Below are 18,651 nucleotides of genomic sequence, written 5' to 3'. Positions count from 1 at the left end.
TATTGTGTATATTTTATCAGGTTGTAATCCTGCCTCGATCTGCAGGGAGTGGTGCGAAATATAAATATATTATTATTATTATTATTATTATTATGGCCCAGCCCCTTTTCCCCTTAGGTTTGGACCTATTTATCTCCTCCAGAATGTCTGAAATCAATCAATCCCCAATGCACCTCCTGTTTGCTAGTCTAGGTATGGGGTTCTAGTCATGGCATCCACAATTGGGATTGTACAAGGGTCACCCAGCCTATGTTTTATTACATTTCTGATATCAAAACAGGAGGGGTACCAATGGGCCTAATATGAGTACATAATCTTACACTTTCCAGGGTATGAAATGCTGGAAAGAATGCTAAGGAAGACACATAAAGAGAGGTAGCAATAAATGTACATTGGGTGCTTTGCTTTTGATACAGATCTCTCATTCAAAGAGTGGGAAGCAAATGGCTAGGTTATCTCAATGATTTCCTATCATTCGAAACATTAAGATTTAAAGCATGCCCATGTTATCCTCATGGCTTTTAATGTCTAGTCCACAAATGTTATAGACAACCTAATGAGGAAGCTTGTGTATAATTTAAATGTATAGTATGAATTGCATGTCAGCTACTCTGAAGGATAACTAAAATCCATTTAAAGTGTCTAAAGGTCATTTAATATGTAAAAGTCATTTAAAAGGTCTAAAGGTCAGGTAAAAGGTCTTAAATCCTGTTTAAAACATGGGTGTTGTTTTTTTTTAAAATAGGACTGTATTACCAGTAGAATGATTATTATTATTTTAAATGTGATTGTTTTTTAACCCTGGTTTGTTTTTGTTTTTTTGTTTTTTTTTAATTTATATACCGCTATTCCAAAATCATAGCGGTGAACAGCAAGTAAGCTAATTAGCACGTAAGCTAATTTTTCATCTATGTTGTGACCTGTCATGTGTGCCAAACTGGGAAACGAAGGAGAAGATTAAATGGATGGATAGTTTGAAAGAATAAGGTAATTTATTTCCAGTTTGAAGTGAGATGGAGTGGTGAAGAACATTTCTACTTGGTAGTTTGTGCATTTAAAGGCCCCATCTGCCTGGGGAGTTTATCACTGATCATCTATAAAACTTTTAGTGATTGCCATGTATATTTTCCAGTTCTTGTAATGTGAAAGTTTTGCATTTTTTAAATCAGTGTAATCATGCTTGCCATGTGTGTTCATTAGAAGCTTTGAATTGGATAGAATGTTCAGAAAACTAACCAGAGGTCAATTCACACCACAGAATTATAACACTGTTATCCTACTATAACTGACATGGTTCCATCCTATGGAATCCTGGGATGTGTAGTTTGGTGAGGTACTGGAGCACTCTGGCTGAGAATTCGAAATGCCCTTCTACTTAACTGCCAGTCCCATGAACCATGGCAGTTAAAGTGGAATAACAAAGCTATAATCATGTGGTGTGAATGGGTCCCTGTAGTCCTGGCTTTTTAACATGTACAGGAGAACTCTCTGTGAGTTTTCCTGTTGAACTTCTCTTCAACAGAGCAAACTCCCCATTTCCTGTGGTAGGACTTGGACATGTACCTGGAAAATATACTAACACAAATTACTTCAGAGAATAAATCTACTAAAATGATACATTAGGTATATTTTTTTAGAAAAGTTAACCTGAGTGGCAAGGGGAAAAAAATTCAGATGTGGGTTTATCTGTGGCTCATGTTAGTATCTAATTTATAAATTCTAGTAATAAACATGACTCATTGAGGCTGACAAAAATTAAATGCAGGGAAACACCGTAACTAATTGAACAACTTGCTTAGATTAAGCAAACAGACATGGATTGGCAGGTTTCATATTTCAGGCCTGCTATTCGTTCTCCCAAATAACTGGAAACATAGTTATATAACTGAAACAAAAATATTCAAAATAGTTTTTTGAAATATGTATTTAGAAGAAAGATTTGAGCTTCCAATCTAAATATTAAGCAGAACTTAATGTGCTTAAGTTTTTTTTAAATGTCAGTAGATTCTGGTCCAGATTGAAAGAAAATAAAAGACACTTTTACTCTGATAAAATTCTCGTCATTGTAAAATATGCTGAAGGATTAAATGCCATAAAAGCCAATATCATGTAAGGATTTGAGTACTGGAGTAGCTGCCACATCTCCTTCCATTATTTCACTGCCCATTCCTGTGCCATGGTGGCTGTCTGCATGGGCATCCTGCTGAGCTGCCTGGCATGCCTGCCACAGGTCACTCACTTCTGAGGCAAGATTACGAGGTGCCCTGTGATGGTTACATGGCTGGGCATCTCATTCTGACCTTAGAACACATGGCAGAGGATGTGCTGGATGGCTCAGTGGGATGCCCACGCAGTCAGCCACCACAGTGTGGGAACAGAGGTCTTTAAATCTTCCTGGAAGATATGCAGTAACGGGTTAGTTTTTAAAATGTGTTTTAAGGTGTTATACCCCAGTTCTGGTGAGGAATGTGCTATATGTTGTCTGGACTGCTCACACCAGAACTAAGGGTTGAGCCAGATGTTGTCTGAACAGGATGATGCCAGAATGGGGGTGGTGGTGGATGGTCCTTGTGGCCTGTCTAGAAAAGGCCTAGCAGGAGGCCAGGGTTTGAATCCCTGCTCAGCCATGGAAATCTACTGGGTGAACTTGAGCAAGTCACATTTTCTAAGCTTCAGAGGAAATCAATGAAAAAACCCTTTGGCAAGAAAATCCCATAATAGGTTCACTTACTGTCATCGTAAGTCAGAAATGACTTGAAGATACAACAGCCACCAACCTGATATTTGACTTGCTTAAATCTAGGTGATTCAGTGGTCCCAGCTGTCTCCCTACTTAATTTGACTCTTTCAGCAACCCATGATCATTTTGCCCCTTTGGCAATACACACGGCCTCTTTTGCTAAGCCACAGCCCTGGCTCACGCCTATCATCTGCTATCTCTGTTTCTGTTTTTGAGCTGCTGAGCATTTATGGAAAAAGAACTGGAATGGGCTGGCTTCATTCATTATAAATTTTTTTTCTTCTTTCTTGCACGCTATTTCTATAGCAAAGCAGAACTCCTACAGAACTCTGATTAGTGCTAATGAGCGACAGCCTCAACGCCTATTCTCTACATTTAATTCTCTGCTAAATCCTTCTGCTCATCCAATTCCTCTTTCATTTTCTGCTAATGATTTTGCAACCCACTTCCTCTCTAAAATTGAAACTATCTGATTGGACTTCAAAGACCCTTCTTTTGCTCCATTATTGCTTCCATTCATATCATCAAAATTTTCTGCTTTTCTTTTGTTTCTACTGATGAACTATCCAAAATGCTTATTTCTTCCAATCCTCCAGCTTGTTCTTTGGATCTGATTGTTTCTCGCTTCCTAATCTCTGTTGATCCTTCTATCTCCTCTTCTTCACACCATTAACTTCTCTCCTTCTACTGGTGTTTTTCCTTCTGCTTTTAAACACACCCTGGTTTCCCCTATTCTGAAAAAGCCTATACTTGTCCCATTTTCTCTTTCCAGCTATTGGTCTATCTCACTGCTCCCTTTAGAATGCATTGTCATTCTTGCTGTCTCGAATTCCTTTCTGCTAACTCCACTATGGACCCCTTTCAGTCTGCCTTTCATCCATTGCATTCCACTGAGATGGCCCTCATTAAGATTACAGACAATCTCTTGATCACCAAGTCTAAAGTCCAAAGGCCTTTATATTGTCTTGATCCTTCTTGATCTCTCTGCTGCTTTCGACACTGTCAATCACAGTGTCATGGTGGACCTACTCCAGAACATTGGATTTACTGGCACTGTTCTTAACTGGTTTAGGTCCTACCTCTCAAATAGATCTTTTGCTGTTGTCACAGGAGGCCAGGTCTCTAACTCTGTCCCATTATCTGTTGGTGCTTCCCAGGGTTCTGTTTTGAGTCCATTATTGTTCTCCCTTTCTACTCTCTCCCTAGGTAACCTTATTGGCTCCTATGGTTTTCAGTATCATCTATATGCTGATGACACCCAACTCCTATACCTTTCTATTCCAGAACTTTCTCTGGACATTGAATGGCATGTCTCATTATGTCTCTCTGCCATCACTGCTTGGGTTTGTCATCCACACTTGAAACTTAACATGGCTAAAACAGAGTTACTTGTCTTTCTACCTAGACCAACTCTGCCATGTTCTTTTTCAATTATAGTTAATGATATTTGTATTTAACCTGTTAAGCAAGTGCAAAGTCCCAGCTTTATTTTTGACTCTTCAGTGTCATTTATTCCTCAGACTCCGACCACTGTCAAATCATGTCCATTTTACTTTACAACTTGGCTAGAATTAGACCTCTTCTTTCAGTGACTACTGCCAAGACTCTAGTTCACGCTTTGGTTGTCTCTTGGATGGACTATTGCCATATTCTCCTGATGGGACTTCCTCTTTCTCATCTTGGCCCCCTAACCAGAGTGCAGCATTCTGCTGTCAGGATCATCTTTTCAGCCTGCTGTTTTGATCATGTAGCGACTTTTATGTCATCCCTTTACTGGCTCCCAATCCCTTTCAGAATCTGGTACAAGCTCCTTTTGCTTACATTTAAAGCTTTGCATGGCCTCACTCCCCCTTATCTTTCAGCTCTTGTGTCCTCTTACTAACTGATACGTGCTTTACATTCCAGGACTCTGGACTGATGACTCTGTCAAGGATTTCCTCCTCTTCTGCCTGGATCTGCCCCTTTCCCCTTGCTGCTCCCTATTTCTGGAATTGCCTCCCTATCCACCTTTGGACTACTACTTCACTGGTAACTTTTAAGTCCAGTTTAAAAACATTTCAGTTTAGTGAAGCCTTTCGCCTCAAAATCTAGATGCTGCCGCCAACAAAATTGAACTGATGTTTACTGTTTTATGATATTATTGTTTTATTATTTTTGTTTTGATCTTAGGACATTAACTATGTTAATATTTTATTAACTTTCTTCTATTTTTAGACTATGCTGTAGACAGGCTTTTATCTGTATTTTGGCTACTAATATTGTACAGCGCTGTGCATATCTACGGTGCTCTAGAAAAAGTTTACTACTACTACTACTACTACTAATATTACAGATCTTCTGGAAAAGTTCTATTTGTGCTGCTTTTGATGATTTTAGTGTAGGGTATGAGAGGGACTCAATGCATCTCATTCAGTCCCTCTCTGTGTATCTGATCTGGTGTACCAGCAGTTGTCTTTTCCCATGTGTCAGGGACCTGTACTATATTTAGGCCATATTATTAGTATATTTGCAGAGATTCCAGAAAATACACTGCAGACTGGCAGTCAATGGCTTGCAAACTGTCTCCTGCTGGCTATTGCTCCACATGGCTTTACCTTTGCAGACAGTGCAGAACCTTTTCAGACAGTGCAGACATTATTGCAGCTAGTAAGAAAGAGCTGCATTTTTTGGCTTCTTGGCCTCATGTCAAGGTATTGGATTTAACTTAAAACCCCAGTCTGCTTAAAGCTGGGCTATACAGGAGATCACATTTCTTGATAGGAGTCTATCTATCTATCTATCTATCTATCTATCTATCTATCTATTCTCCCCCTGCTCGGGGCCTTTTAAAAAAATTAAACCAGTACAATATAGATACAAACATACAAAACATTAATTGTTAAAATGTGATTAAACTATAACATTAACAATTTAAAACATTCATTAAAAACTTTACAGTATGAAAAGCAGTTGAAAAATACATATTACTAAAAACCTTTTCTTAAAAACAATCAGTTACCAAAAGCCTATTGGCATTTAAACAAAACAAAACAAAACAAACGAACAAAAAAGCAGCTTCTGGTGGAAAGACAGCAAGGAGGGGGCCAGTCTGGGCCCACCAGAGGAAGGTGTTTCTGAGGTTAGGAACAGCCACCAAAGAAGCCATCCTTCATATTCACTTCAGATATGCCTATGATGCTGATGAAGCTGGAAAGAAGGACTTTTTTTCTGAATAACCCAAAGCCTGGGAAGAACTGTGCAGGAATACTGCTCTTCAGATTATTAAGATCATTTGGAAGATCCCTTTTGAAGGTACCTGAAGAAGCCTGTATGTTGGACATGTATAAAAGACTTGCTCCTGTACTGTTCCCAAACTCTGGATTTACATTCCCTCTATAGTAGCCACTGATCCACACAGTTATAAATCACAACTCTTAGACCCCCCCTCCCAAGCTAACATTGGGTTTTAACTCATAAAAGTAACTTTCCCAAACTCAGGTGTGTTCATGTTCAAGAATTTTAGTAGGTATTTCAGTTTTCTTCTGTAGAAGGCATGGAAATACAAAACGTTTAAGGTCAGTGCTGGAATTTCTCATCTACTCTTGCCGTAGAGAGTTTGGAGTACACTCTGTACTAGCAATCTTCTTGACAGCCTTTACTGTTTTCCTTCCTGGAGCTGATCTGATATTTTAAAAGCTGGCTCTAATCAAAGTTTCCACTTCAAGTTTAAAATAGATAGCTTTATAAACGCGAGGAAGCTGAAGCTGCCAAGAGTCACTTGCCATCTTTCCTGAGCTGGATGTACTTGAACATCATTGCTTCTTAGTAACCCTAGTCCTTTTTCATTCTGCTGTTGTCTCTTTTGGGTGATTTTGATTCTCTGGAGAGCTTTTACTACTGAGAGAAGAAGATATATAGAGCATTTTCACAATTTTGCTGCCATTTTGGTTAATGATATGCCAAATTTGTCCATTTCCCCCTTCTCTTTTGTGGTAACTCAACTAGCACAGAGTGTGCTGTGCTATGATTTTTGTTTAGTTTTATGGTTGTTCTTTTAAGTATAAATATCTGTTGTATGGAGAAAGAGACAGAAACCCATTATGGAACAGGCCACAACTTTTTAACTAAAAGAATAGAAATAGGAACTCCTCGTGACAGGTCTGGCTCAGCCCCACTCCAAGGCCTAAGTTGAGCTGGACCAGTCTGAACCAAAACTTGCACCTGGAGCCATTCACAATGGATTCAAGGAATGTCAAGGAATCAACTTCAGGACTACCACCCCCAACAGTTTTCCAAAGCTGTAAGGTGACTGCCTGGGTCACCCCCTCAGACTCCCATGTCCAATCTCATGTCATCTTTAGGTTACAGTGTTCTCCTCTGTCACATTTATTTCTGCAAGTTATGCAAATAGCAGCCATTGCTACCGCTGCTGCCTCTGCCACCACCACAACATGAAATGCAAATAAAATGCGGTATTGCCAAAGCTAAACAGCAACACCCAGACAATGCAAGTCACCCCGCTCAATTCAGAGAAGGGGTGTGCAACAGAATTTTGAAGAGAGGGAGTTATGTAGGTTGGTGACTTGCAAAAACTTGCCAGTCCATTTGACATGGCTATACAAGGCCTTCCTCAAGTTTTTGGAGAAAGTATGCTAAGACATGGGCTCAGAGGCTGTGATTTAAAGCATGTTTATTTTGAATAGCATTGCTAGCTGATCAGGGAAAAAACAATACCTCAAACCTGGGCTGCTCCCACACTGCAGAATTAATGCAGTTTAACACCACTTTAACTGTCATGGCTCCAAACTATGAAATGTATAGGATCTTGGCATTTGTAGTTTGTTGTGGGACCAGAGCTCTCTGAGAGAGAAGGCTAAATGTCTCACAAAACCCCAAATCCCAGAATTCCACTGCATTGAGCCATGGCAGTTAAAGCAGTGTCAGACTGCATTAATTCTGCAGTGTAGATGCAGCCTAGGGAGTCTGGGGATGTTGATGGTCACAAAAACAGTTGGGGGCCATTGGTGGCTTGCCCACCCTAATACTGTATGACTTGCACCATCAAGTCCCATTATCCTAGTTTGTACACAAAGTACCACTGTTAAGTGGGAGGGGATATGTAAGAGCTCTATTGCAGGAGCAAATGTTTTCCTTAGAAAACTTGTCATGTACTATTGCAGCTTGCTGAGCAATAATGGACCACAAAATGAATCAGTCTGCACCATGAAGAAGCTCCATAAAAATGAAATGTGAACACTAATTTGGACATACCTTTTGTTGAAACCTCTTTCTGTATGAAGCTATGAGCATTTTGTCAAGACTCTCCCTACATCTAACCATCTAAGCAAGCCTGAGTTCTTTTTATGTAGAATTTTAAGAAAGTTGTGATCACATCTGACTGATGTAGCTTTCATGTGGCTGGAAAGCATGCTTCTCAACATGTGGTGTACATAAATATCCTGCTTTCTCTTTTATTTACAAATTTCTTTAGGAAACCTCTGAGCTTTATAGTTATAAGTGTAGAAATGAAAATACAATAAAATAAACAAATATCAACACAAAGGGGGAAATATCAGCATTACACAACATTCCTTGAGCTGTTGGGCAAGATACTTAAGGGCTGAACAAAGGCAATTGGGTGTTTTCAGGGGTTTTGTGAGGGGGGAATATAAAACAGAGAGGAAAGGAGTGTGCTTAATCTCCATTTTGTAACTGCTGGTTCTGCACTCCAAATCAAATCATTGAGTCCCTATGTTGGGAGAAAAGGTGGGATATAAGAAAATAAAATAAATAATAAAAATGTCTCCTTATAAATGTAAATTTGGCACACAGGATTCCACACAGTAATAATAATAATAAAAGCTTTATTTCTAGCCCGCCTTTCCAGAGATCAAGGCGGGTTACAATGGTGGATTTTGCAATCCAACAACATACAATTTACAATAAAAACATTGTCAGAAATTTACAATTACATTATATGAAACATTATATAAAACAACAACAACAATAACAATTCCAAGCTAGCAGCAATTGTAACAATGGTGAGGGGGAGAGGGATCACAACAGGGCTATTGGGGGTATGCCTGTTTGAAAAGATACGTTTTCAGCCCCTTTTTAAATTGGGCTAGGGAGGGGGTCGAGCGGAGCTCATCGGGGATCGAGTTCCAGAGCTTAGGGGCCGAGGTGGAAAAGGCCCTTTGTGTAGTGATGGCTCGTCTAGCATCTGGAACTCTTAGGAGATGTTTATCACCTGATCTGAGAGTGCGGGGTGGATTATATGGAGAGAGGTGGTCCTCTAAGTACCCTGGGCCCAAGCCATTTAGGGCTTTATAGGTGATAACCAACACCTTGTATTGTGCCCAGAAGCGAATAGGCAGCCAATGTAGATCTTTAAGTACCGGTGTTATATGGCTGGCCCTGCTGCCATATTCTGGACCAGTTGAAGCTTCCGGGTTTGGTACAAGGGTTGCCCCTAGTACTTGCGATGGAGGTTATGAAGTGGAGAAATTGTGAGCAGAGATCCTTGTGGTCAGAAGACTAATTATGCAAAGAGGTAAAAAAGTTGCTAAGACTTTGTGACCCACATAGATGTAGTATCTAGTTAAGAACTATCTATTTCTTCTTGAACCTAACCTTCCATGAACTTGATAATCAAGAGTTTATGGAACATAAAATAAACCTTTTATGCCACAAATTAGACTAAACAAAATTTGGATTTCTCTCACAGAATGGAAGTATCCTTTGATAGCATTTTGGGATTTTGTAGTACAATACGGACTCACCACTATGATTGGCAAAGAAATCGCGGAGTGGCTGGCATCTTTTTAGTGCAACTTACATGTGTATTTGTTGTCATTGTAGAACTTAAGAAGTCTGTATTCACTGTACAACAACCAAGGTTAGGTCTGGGCAGAATAAACTGGGCTGCCTTTGGAGCATTCTGGCCCCAAAGCTGGCCCAACATTCTCCCATTACCTGCATGCTCTGCAGTGATGCTGGGTGACTGTATACACATTGTCCCACTGTGCTGCTTGCCACTGGCACTGCAGACACAAGTTGCTTCCAGTGGGAGTGAAAATGAGGTGCCCAAAATTGATCCTGTTGGAATTTTCTTTCTTGAGATTTGTTAGAAAAACTCAGGAAAGTAGGAGAGATTGTTTAATCTCATCAGCAGAGCAAACACAGCAGAATATAGGTGAGCAGGAAAATCTAGGTCCACTTTTATCTCCCATTCCCACGTGTCCCCAATCAAAACAAAGTCTCTTAGGTCCTGTCCAAATGGGCCATTTTGTATGTACTACGTACGTACTAGGGTTGCCTGGGGGGCGTCTCTTTTAGATGCCTGCAACCCTAGTACGTAGGGAATATGTACAAAATGGTGGTGCCCTGTTCACACAGGCGCCGCCATTTTGACATAACGGCCGTGCTGCATCCAAATGGCCCCTTTCTCCCTTTCCCCGCCACTATCGGGGTGTCCTTGGCCTTGCAACATCTACACAGCATGACATGAGGGCAGGAGCAAGTGGCCCATGTAGACATGGCCCAAAGGACACCCCTTTTCAGGCCGCGGGGAAACAGTGTTTTGCCGCTTTTCTGCGGCCTGGAAAAGTGGTGGACCGGGGCCTCTGGGGCTTCTGCTGTGGCAGCTCAGGCCCCGATCTGTTGGGGAATGGGGCGGGTGCAGGCTACCCGAAAGGGCACCCAAAAGGTCTGTATCCCTCCCCAGTTAGAGTGAAAATAATACATTTACTTATAAAATCACGTGTATGAAGAAATACACAGGTCTAGCTTCATGTTACAGAAGGAGATGAGGTAGAAAGGTAAATTACATGCTTTTTAAGAAAGTTTTCCTTAGCATGCAAGGAAAGACATGTTTCTCTGGACAAGAGAAAGGGATAGAAGGAATGGAGATTCAGGGACAAAAAGGTGAGATGTACTCTTAGTAAACAGGAAATGAGGAAGGGCTATTAGTATGCAATAAAACTAACATAGACATGCATTTATCTTCCTAGAAGGTCTCAGTATGCAAAGTTGCTATATCCCAACAGATCCCATGGCTGGGTGTTTTGATGTGACCTCAGAGGGAGTGGCTCACATCAGTGGCAGTGGCAGCAGGGGGCACAGAAGGATGCTATGTAAACAGCCACCTGGTCTTGCTGCACAGTGCTCTGGATCTTTTGGGAAGATCTGGAGCAAAAGATGAGTTTTTAAAAAAATAGGTTAAGGGAGGGATAACTTGGATTTGCTCCAGGACTTCCCTTTGCATATGTGGACTGTCTGCAGTCAAATTGGCCTTGCCTCATCTAGACAGCATGACATGAGGGCAGGAGCAAGTGGCCCATGTAGACATGGCCCAAATTCCCCTCCAAAGCCCACCTTTTAAGTTGCCACAACTACCATCAATATGGCCATTTACAGGCCAGTAGAAAGGCAATGGTGCAGCATCCAGCTATGTTCCTATAGCTGGATGGACAGCAATGACATCTCTGAAGGAACCCTAGAGTTCTGAGAGTGGTGGTGGTTCTGAAGTGGGTGGGAAAAAAGAGTAACCACTATGTTTGTTGGTGGCTTGGCATGATTTGGCTAAAATTGTGCCAAAAATGGGAGAGCATCGTTCAAGGTGTAACCCTAAATGGGGTGACACGACTGCTCCTCAGACACCTGCATTTTGGAGGAAAGGGCTGTAGCATTCACCTGTATCTCTTTAAAATGCTGAAGAGATGGGGTGAATGGGGTGAGGCTCAGTGAGAGGAGAAAGGAGAGGCCCCAGATTTTTTTTAAAAAATAAAATTTCAAATTGTAATTTTTAATTTAAAAATAATTTTAAAAATTCTTTGAAAACATCATATTTTATCAATTTTTCACTTTAACCACATGAAACTATGTATATGTAAACACATTTATTCTGTGTATATGGTATTCTAACTTAAAGATATAAGTTTAATTTTGCTAGTTGTTTATGTCTCTCACAGGTCTTACCATTACATTCAGTGATAGATGGAAATTACAATTTATAAGTAAACTAATAGAAAAAATTACTAAGGATTCTATATGGTGTGGTGTGGGAGGAGGTCAATGGGTGGTGACACCATGAGTTACTATACCAGGTGACACCAACCCTAGTGATGCCACTGGTTGGCGTGATTTTGAATCTGAAAAAAGTGGGCTTCAGGCCCACACATGGCCAATGCTACAGTGGATTCCTAATCTTTTATAACACTGGTCTTAAGTTAGACTAGGTTTGTACCACTTCGTGGCCAAAGTTGGAAGCTATAGCTGCACTACATGTAGGATGAGAGTGGCACAAAAACTCTACTGCTCAAGGGCTTGTCATCTGCAACCATTCCTTTCTCATAGATGTGGCTATATTTTTACAGGGTCAGGTCTGGGAAGAGTCATTAATTTTGACCACACTGGTTGGAGATGATGGGAGCTGCGAACCCACACGTATGGGAGGAGCAGAAAGGAATAAACTACTTGTATGTAGGTGGAGGCAGAAAAGTGTCATGATTATTCTAACAAAGCTTATAAATCTTTTCTCTGGCTGTTGAAAGGGCTGTTGATTCCATGGTCATGTTGTACTCCAGAGGAACAGACAAGAAAGTGGTTGGAATGGAGAATGTTGGTGTGTGTGTGTAGGGGGGGGGGCATGGATTAATCATCCATCTGAGTTTTGCAAGAAAAGGCAAGAGTAGAACTCTAAATCTTGCTTGCACATTCTTCCTGGGTGACATAGTACATGGGTGCCCATGATACTTGTCAAGGCTAGGGACTTGTCAGCACCATCCAAATACTGCCAATGATTCCTCCACTCAGAGCTTTCATTGACCATAGTGGCTCATCTCTTCAAACAGCTGTTTCCTTTCCACTAAAGTATTTTTGGAAAGTTGGTTCTCTCTTCTACCTCCCACAATATGTAAAAATTGAAAACTTAGTAAATAAAACATATGTCCTACTGGGACATGAAATCCCATCACAGACAGGCAGATTTGCGTAACCCATAAAATTGTTCTTGAAAAACTATTATTTTGGCCAGTTCTCCAATGCAACAGAGTTTAATTTTTCTTGGCTTTGCCCACTTTGCTTGCTTAGGGGGTATATGGTCTCCTCTCAGCACGCATATGTAGTTCCCATTACCATTAAGAGGGATTTAAATTTACACACAGACATCTAAAAGAGACTTGACCACTTATTTTTAATGTCCCGATGCCAACTAAAGCAAAGCCCTCTTGCTTTCTCTCAAATCTCTGCACTACTAATTGAGAACAATGCTTATGCAAGACTTCCTTCGGGAACTTGGGACCTGTGGTTATATCTAGGCAGAAATTCAAATAAGAATAGCAGCTGCTTAGAGAGGGGTTTTGGATGTCTTCAGCTGTGCTACGGGGAACTGCTAAATGAAACTCCAAGTCTCTCAAAGTTTAGATGATGGATCTGATATTTAACAGGTAAACAGACCTGCTGTTTGAAGTCAAAATAATAACTCTTGACATAATAAATAATTTCACTCAAATATAGAGATATTCATTCCTAAAGATACGACAAGTTTTTCTTTCTTTCTTTCTTGGAAAAAATGTTAAGTGTTTCTCTGACAGGAAGATCTGTTTCTAGAGCATTAGTAAGTGTGGCAAAAATGTGTCATTTTCTACCCTTAGCCATTCTCAGAGACTGTTGAAATAGCAACACATTATTTATTTATTAAAGATTCAGCTGTATCCAAGTAACAATAGATTATACTTCATAAGACAGTTAAAATTTGTTATTTCTTTGTTTGCACTGCTGTTGAAATGTGATTTTAATAGAATGAGAAATATCCCAAGAAGTTTTACATCAGTGATGGTGATGCTTCAGATGTTGCTGGACTGCAACTCCTACTATCCCTTAGTATGGATACATTAGCTAAGGCATCTTAACTGGACCACATGTTTTCCACCCCTGCAAGATACACATTAAAAAGCCAAGACCAGAGATGATAATAGAAGCCCAGTTTTATAAAATGCTAAGCACAGGTACAGGCAGAAGAGACTGGATGTCTTTGAGAAGACATGGGGCCCTTTCACACTAAGCAATTGTAGCAGTATTATTACACTTTAACTGCCATTGCTGTATCCAATGGAATCCTGGGTTTTGTAGTTTGGTGAGGAACTAGAGGTCTCTGACTGACAATTCTAAGTACCCCTCCACAAACTGCAAACTCCCCAGGATTCTTTAAGGTGGAGACAATTCAAGTGGAGTCATAATATTATAACTGTGCAGTATGATAGGGTCCATGGTTCTCATTTTTTGAATAAATGAGTTACATGGTCTTTTTCATTCTACTCTAGCCTTGTGTGAAAGCAGCATGGGATTTGTGTGGCAGACAGGAGGAAAATGGTTATTAGGAAATATTCAGACTGAACGTATATCTTTCTTTACAGTGAAAATCAAACAATCCCTGCCTGGCACCATGCAACACAGTTTACTTGTAAGAAAATTATGATTGCTAGGCTGAACTTTCTTCAAGTAAGATGTTAGATGTTTACACCTGCTGACAGATAATTAACCACAAAATGTACTTTAAAGCATGCAAATAAGGGCAGAAAATGTTTTGAGAGAGAACCTGTAGATCAGGTTAAAGTTGATTTAAAATGGATTTAAAGTACCCTCCAATTTAATACCACAGTTCTGTGTATGTCTATAGGGAAGTAAATTCCATCAAGTTCAGTAGGAATTTTTTGCATTTATGTAGATTTAGATGTACAGATTCTATAAAACAAATATTACAGATTCCTAGAAGAAACTTTTTGGAAGGTACACTGTGATACCATTAATAATGTAATGTATGGCAAGTAAAAGATATGGGAATTAAAGGGTTTGAATTACTAGCTGCGCAACACATAGTAAGTGGGGATTGTTTATTCTCTCTGCAGATTTCCTTTTGGTTTGCATTAAAATCTCATATGAGAAAAATGTCGGAAAGTGTTGACCAGAACAGAATGTTACTTTCTAAAAAGCAAGTACTAATTTGTTTTGCTTTAGACTGATTTTCTGTGTCTGAACCCAAGAAATCACATGCTAATAGGAAAAGGTGCTGCTAAATGTCCCAAGAAAAGGAACCATCTTCAGTAAACGTCCATAAAGGAGGAGGAGAAATCCTCTTGCTCAGATTTCATTAAGAGTAAATTCATATTGGAGCTGAACAGAAGGCCTGTTAGAACCCACTTGGAGTTGGCTTAGGGGCATGGCATTTAGACACACCATGCCCCCAAGCAGGATTGAAGCCAGACTGGCGATTACATGCCAGCCAACTTCTGTCCCACTTGGGGGTGAGGCATATAGATGCCATTTTCCTCAGAGCCAGCTTTTTCAAAGGGAAAAGCCAGCTGTATGGGGGACGGAACGGCTTTTTTAGCCCCAAGCCTAATGAATACTTAACATACCTACCATCTTCCAGGATGTAGGAAATATTTAGTATCAGATGGAAAACAAAAATTGGAAATTAGAAAGGAGGGGAAAGACTGAATTAGCATGATCGAGCTTCTCATAACCCCTAGAACCTTTGGCCCACAGATTATTTCCTCCTTCATTGCCCGTCAACTTGTTCCAGGATAGAATTGGTTGCAGGTCCTGATCTACAACCAATTTGTACCAAAAACTGAAGCACATCATCACACCCTCAAACATTTCACAGAAGAAAACTGGGTCATGTGCGGCTGAGCAATATTAGAATGTGGTTAAGATGGCAAAAATTATTAATAAGAGAGAACAAACAAAGACGCTCAACAGACCGTCAAGAAATACTGATGTGAAGGCAGAGTGGGGGCGTGGTGACTGTGCACTTCACTGGATGTGCACTTCACTGGATGGCCCTACCCACTGTGGACCTGCTGGGCTGGGGGCATGACGTGCAGTTGCCATGTCCCTGACCCAGCACTTCCAGGGGTGGCACAGAGCTGACTCTTAGGGCAGTCTGTCTACCCCTAAGAGAGGCTGAAGCAGTCTGTTTTTACCTGAGTTTGCAGGGAAGGGAAAGATTGTGCCCTCTCTTCTCACCTCTCCCCAATCCATCTGAGTTGAGTGCAAACTACTTTTGCATTTTGAACTCAGTTTGCAGCAAGAGAAGTAAGCTAAGAAAAAGGGAGGAAAGGGGAGAAGGAGAGAGAAACAAGGACATTCTAAAAGAAGCATAAAAAGTGGGATGATAGAGGATTAATCTGGACTGTCTCTGATAAATTGGAACAGTTGGATGCTATTCATCACTACTATAAGGTAATTGTTATTAGTGGGAGATTATGCAGAAGGTGATCTACAGTAGAGAAAGGATTCCAGCCCTTTAGCTGATCAGGTACAGAATCTTCTTAAAGCAAGTGGTAGAACGGAGGAATTCATTTTACTCAGGCTATCCCATGGCTGACTTTCTAGTTCCCTGTGTCTGAGTAAGTGGGATCCCTGATTTAGGGTGCACTTTCTACCCAAGGTGAGGATGAGGGAAGATGCCCCCATCCCAGGTTTATATTATGCTGACACAGACAAGGGGATGAAATGGAGAGGCTCAGTGGCATCACTAGGGGTGTATGGGGAGTGTAGCCTGCACCAGGTGATGCCATCAGAGGGGGTGACATCAAAATATATGTAAGGAGTGAGAAAAGGAGGTGGGTAGGGTGGGGATAAAGGCATATGTCTGTGTTTAAAAAAAGGACAGATAGGGTGTGATGATGATGGTGACAATAATAATAATAAAAACAATATTTCAATTAATTACTAATTCCTCATAAGTAAACCCACCAGAGAATGACTAAGGAGGGGCCGAGTCTTCTGGGCCAGTCACAGTGATGATGTGACTTTTTTCCCTTCTCCTTCTGCAAACACAAATCGATTCCCTCCCTCTTATGTTCAATGAAGCTCCAACATGGACCCAGGAGACCTGGCTCGCTGGCAGCAGCAGCTTTTCTTCCAGCAAGTTGGTGCCTTCTCCACTCTGTCTGCTCCCAAGTCATCATCAGTTGAGTGAGTGAGGTAACAAAGGAGCCAGAGAGCTAGGAGGAGGAGCTGCTGTCACCACCCCAGCCAGGCAGCGAAGAATGAAGGAAAGCTGCTGCCATCATCATCACCTCACTGGGAAATCTGGCCTGGACTTGTGAGTTCTGGCCTAGCAGAAGTGGTGGCAGTGGTGGTAGTGGTTTCTCCTTCAGCCTGTTGATGCCTCCTCTGTCTGCTCCCAGGCTGCATTGAGCATGTGATTGAGTAAGGAGCCAGAGAGCTGGAAGCTGGGAGGAGGAGGCACCAGTGAACAAGGGAGAGAGGGAAGGGAAGGTTGAATTGGAAAGCACTTCAGCCAGATATTTTCTCTTTTTACAAAAGTAGTAGAAAGAAATGGCACTTTAATTTCAAATGCAGACAAATCAGAGAAGCTGTGGTGTTCTAAGCTAAAATGTCTAACCATTGTTTGATCAGGATCCCTGGGCTCCTTTACCACTACACAATTACAGTGCTTTGATTCCACCCGAACTGCTATGACAACATCCTATGAAACCCTGGCATCTGCAATTTAGGGAGGTATATTTAGAAATCTGGCTTAAATACTCAAAAGGTGCTAGATCTCATCTGATCTTGATAGCTAAGCAGATTCAGCCCTCTTAGTAATTGGATTGGAGACTGCCAAGGAATACCAGGTGCTGTAGGCTGTATTTCAGAGGAAGGAACTGGCAAAACCACCTCTTGAATATTCTTTGCCAAAGAAAACCTTGTGAAATCAATGAGGTTGCCATAAGTCAACAGGCAATTTGAAAGCACATTTGAATACACATTTAGAACTCTGAGCCTGGGAGCTCTTGTGCCTCACAAGAGTGGATTGTGATATAATTGTGTAATGTGGTCTCTTAGTTAGGATTACAGATTTGTAATTCCTGAAACATGTAGGCAACTATAGTTTTTTGTGGGTTTTTCAGGCTATGTGGTCATGTTCTAGAAGATTTTATTCCTAATGTTTCATCAGCATCTGTGGCTGGCATCTTCAGAGAATGCTAACCAGTGTTGCCAACAAGCCTCGAAGATAATTCCCGGAAATGTTTGTCCAAAACCCGCTGAATCCCCCCAGATCACACGGAATATTCAGTCACAATTCCTGGAAAATTCCCATAATGTTAAAATGGCAGATGTTTTGCAAATAAACATAAACATAATTGAATAAAAATAATTGTAACTTATTTCAACCCTCAAAATCACCATTGAACCAAACAAAGAATCTTTCAGTCCTTTTAAGATCTTTATTTTGACATGAAGGGGGTTCAGGAAGCTTTGTGCCAAATAGAAATGTGTTCGGATGCAACCACACTGCAGAAATAAATCCAGTTTGACACCCTTTTAATTGCCATGGCTCAGTGGTAGGGAATCCTGGGAATTCTAGTTTTTGGAGACATTTAACCTTCATTCTCAGCAAACTCTGGTGTGACAACAAACTACAATTCCCAGGATTTCATAGCACTGGGCCATGGCAGTAAAAACGGTATGAAACTGGGTTGTCTCTGGAGTGAAGATGCAGCCTGAGTTAGGTCCAAGACACACTGCAGAAATAAACCAGTTCAAGACCACTTTAAGTGCCCTGGCTCAGTGCTATGGAATCCTGGGAATTGTCTCTGGAGTCTGGAGTGAAGATGCAGCCTGAGACACACTGCAGAAATAATCCAGTTTGAGACTGCTTTAACTGCCCTGGCTCAGTGCTAGGGAACCCTGGGAATTGTAGTTTTGTGAGAAAGAGCTCTGGTGCCACAACAAACTACAATTCCCAGGATTCTCTAGCACTGAGCCAGGAGAGTTAAAGCGGTCACAAACTGGATTATTTCTGCAGTGTTTTGGACCTTCGTTAATAAAAATGCTCAAGGTTCAATTCATACTGCAGAAATAATCCAGTTTGAGACCTCTTTAACTGCCCTGGCTCAGTGCTAGGGAACTCT

Source organism: Sceloporus occidentalis, unplaced genomic scaffold (assembly GCF_023333645.1).
Source record: "Sceloporus occidentalis isolate IW3139 unplaced genomic scaffold, rSceOcc1.0.p SCAF_5, whole genome shotgun sequence".
Taxonomy (NCBI): domain Eukaryota; kingdom Metazoa; phylum Chordata; class Lepidosauria; order Squamata; family Phrynosomatidae; genus Sceloporus; species Sceloporus occidentalis.
The sequence above is the reverse complement of the archived record's forward strand: the minus strand, read 5'-3'. Positions refer to the sequence as shown.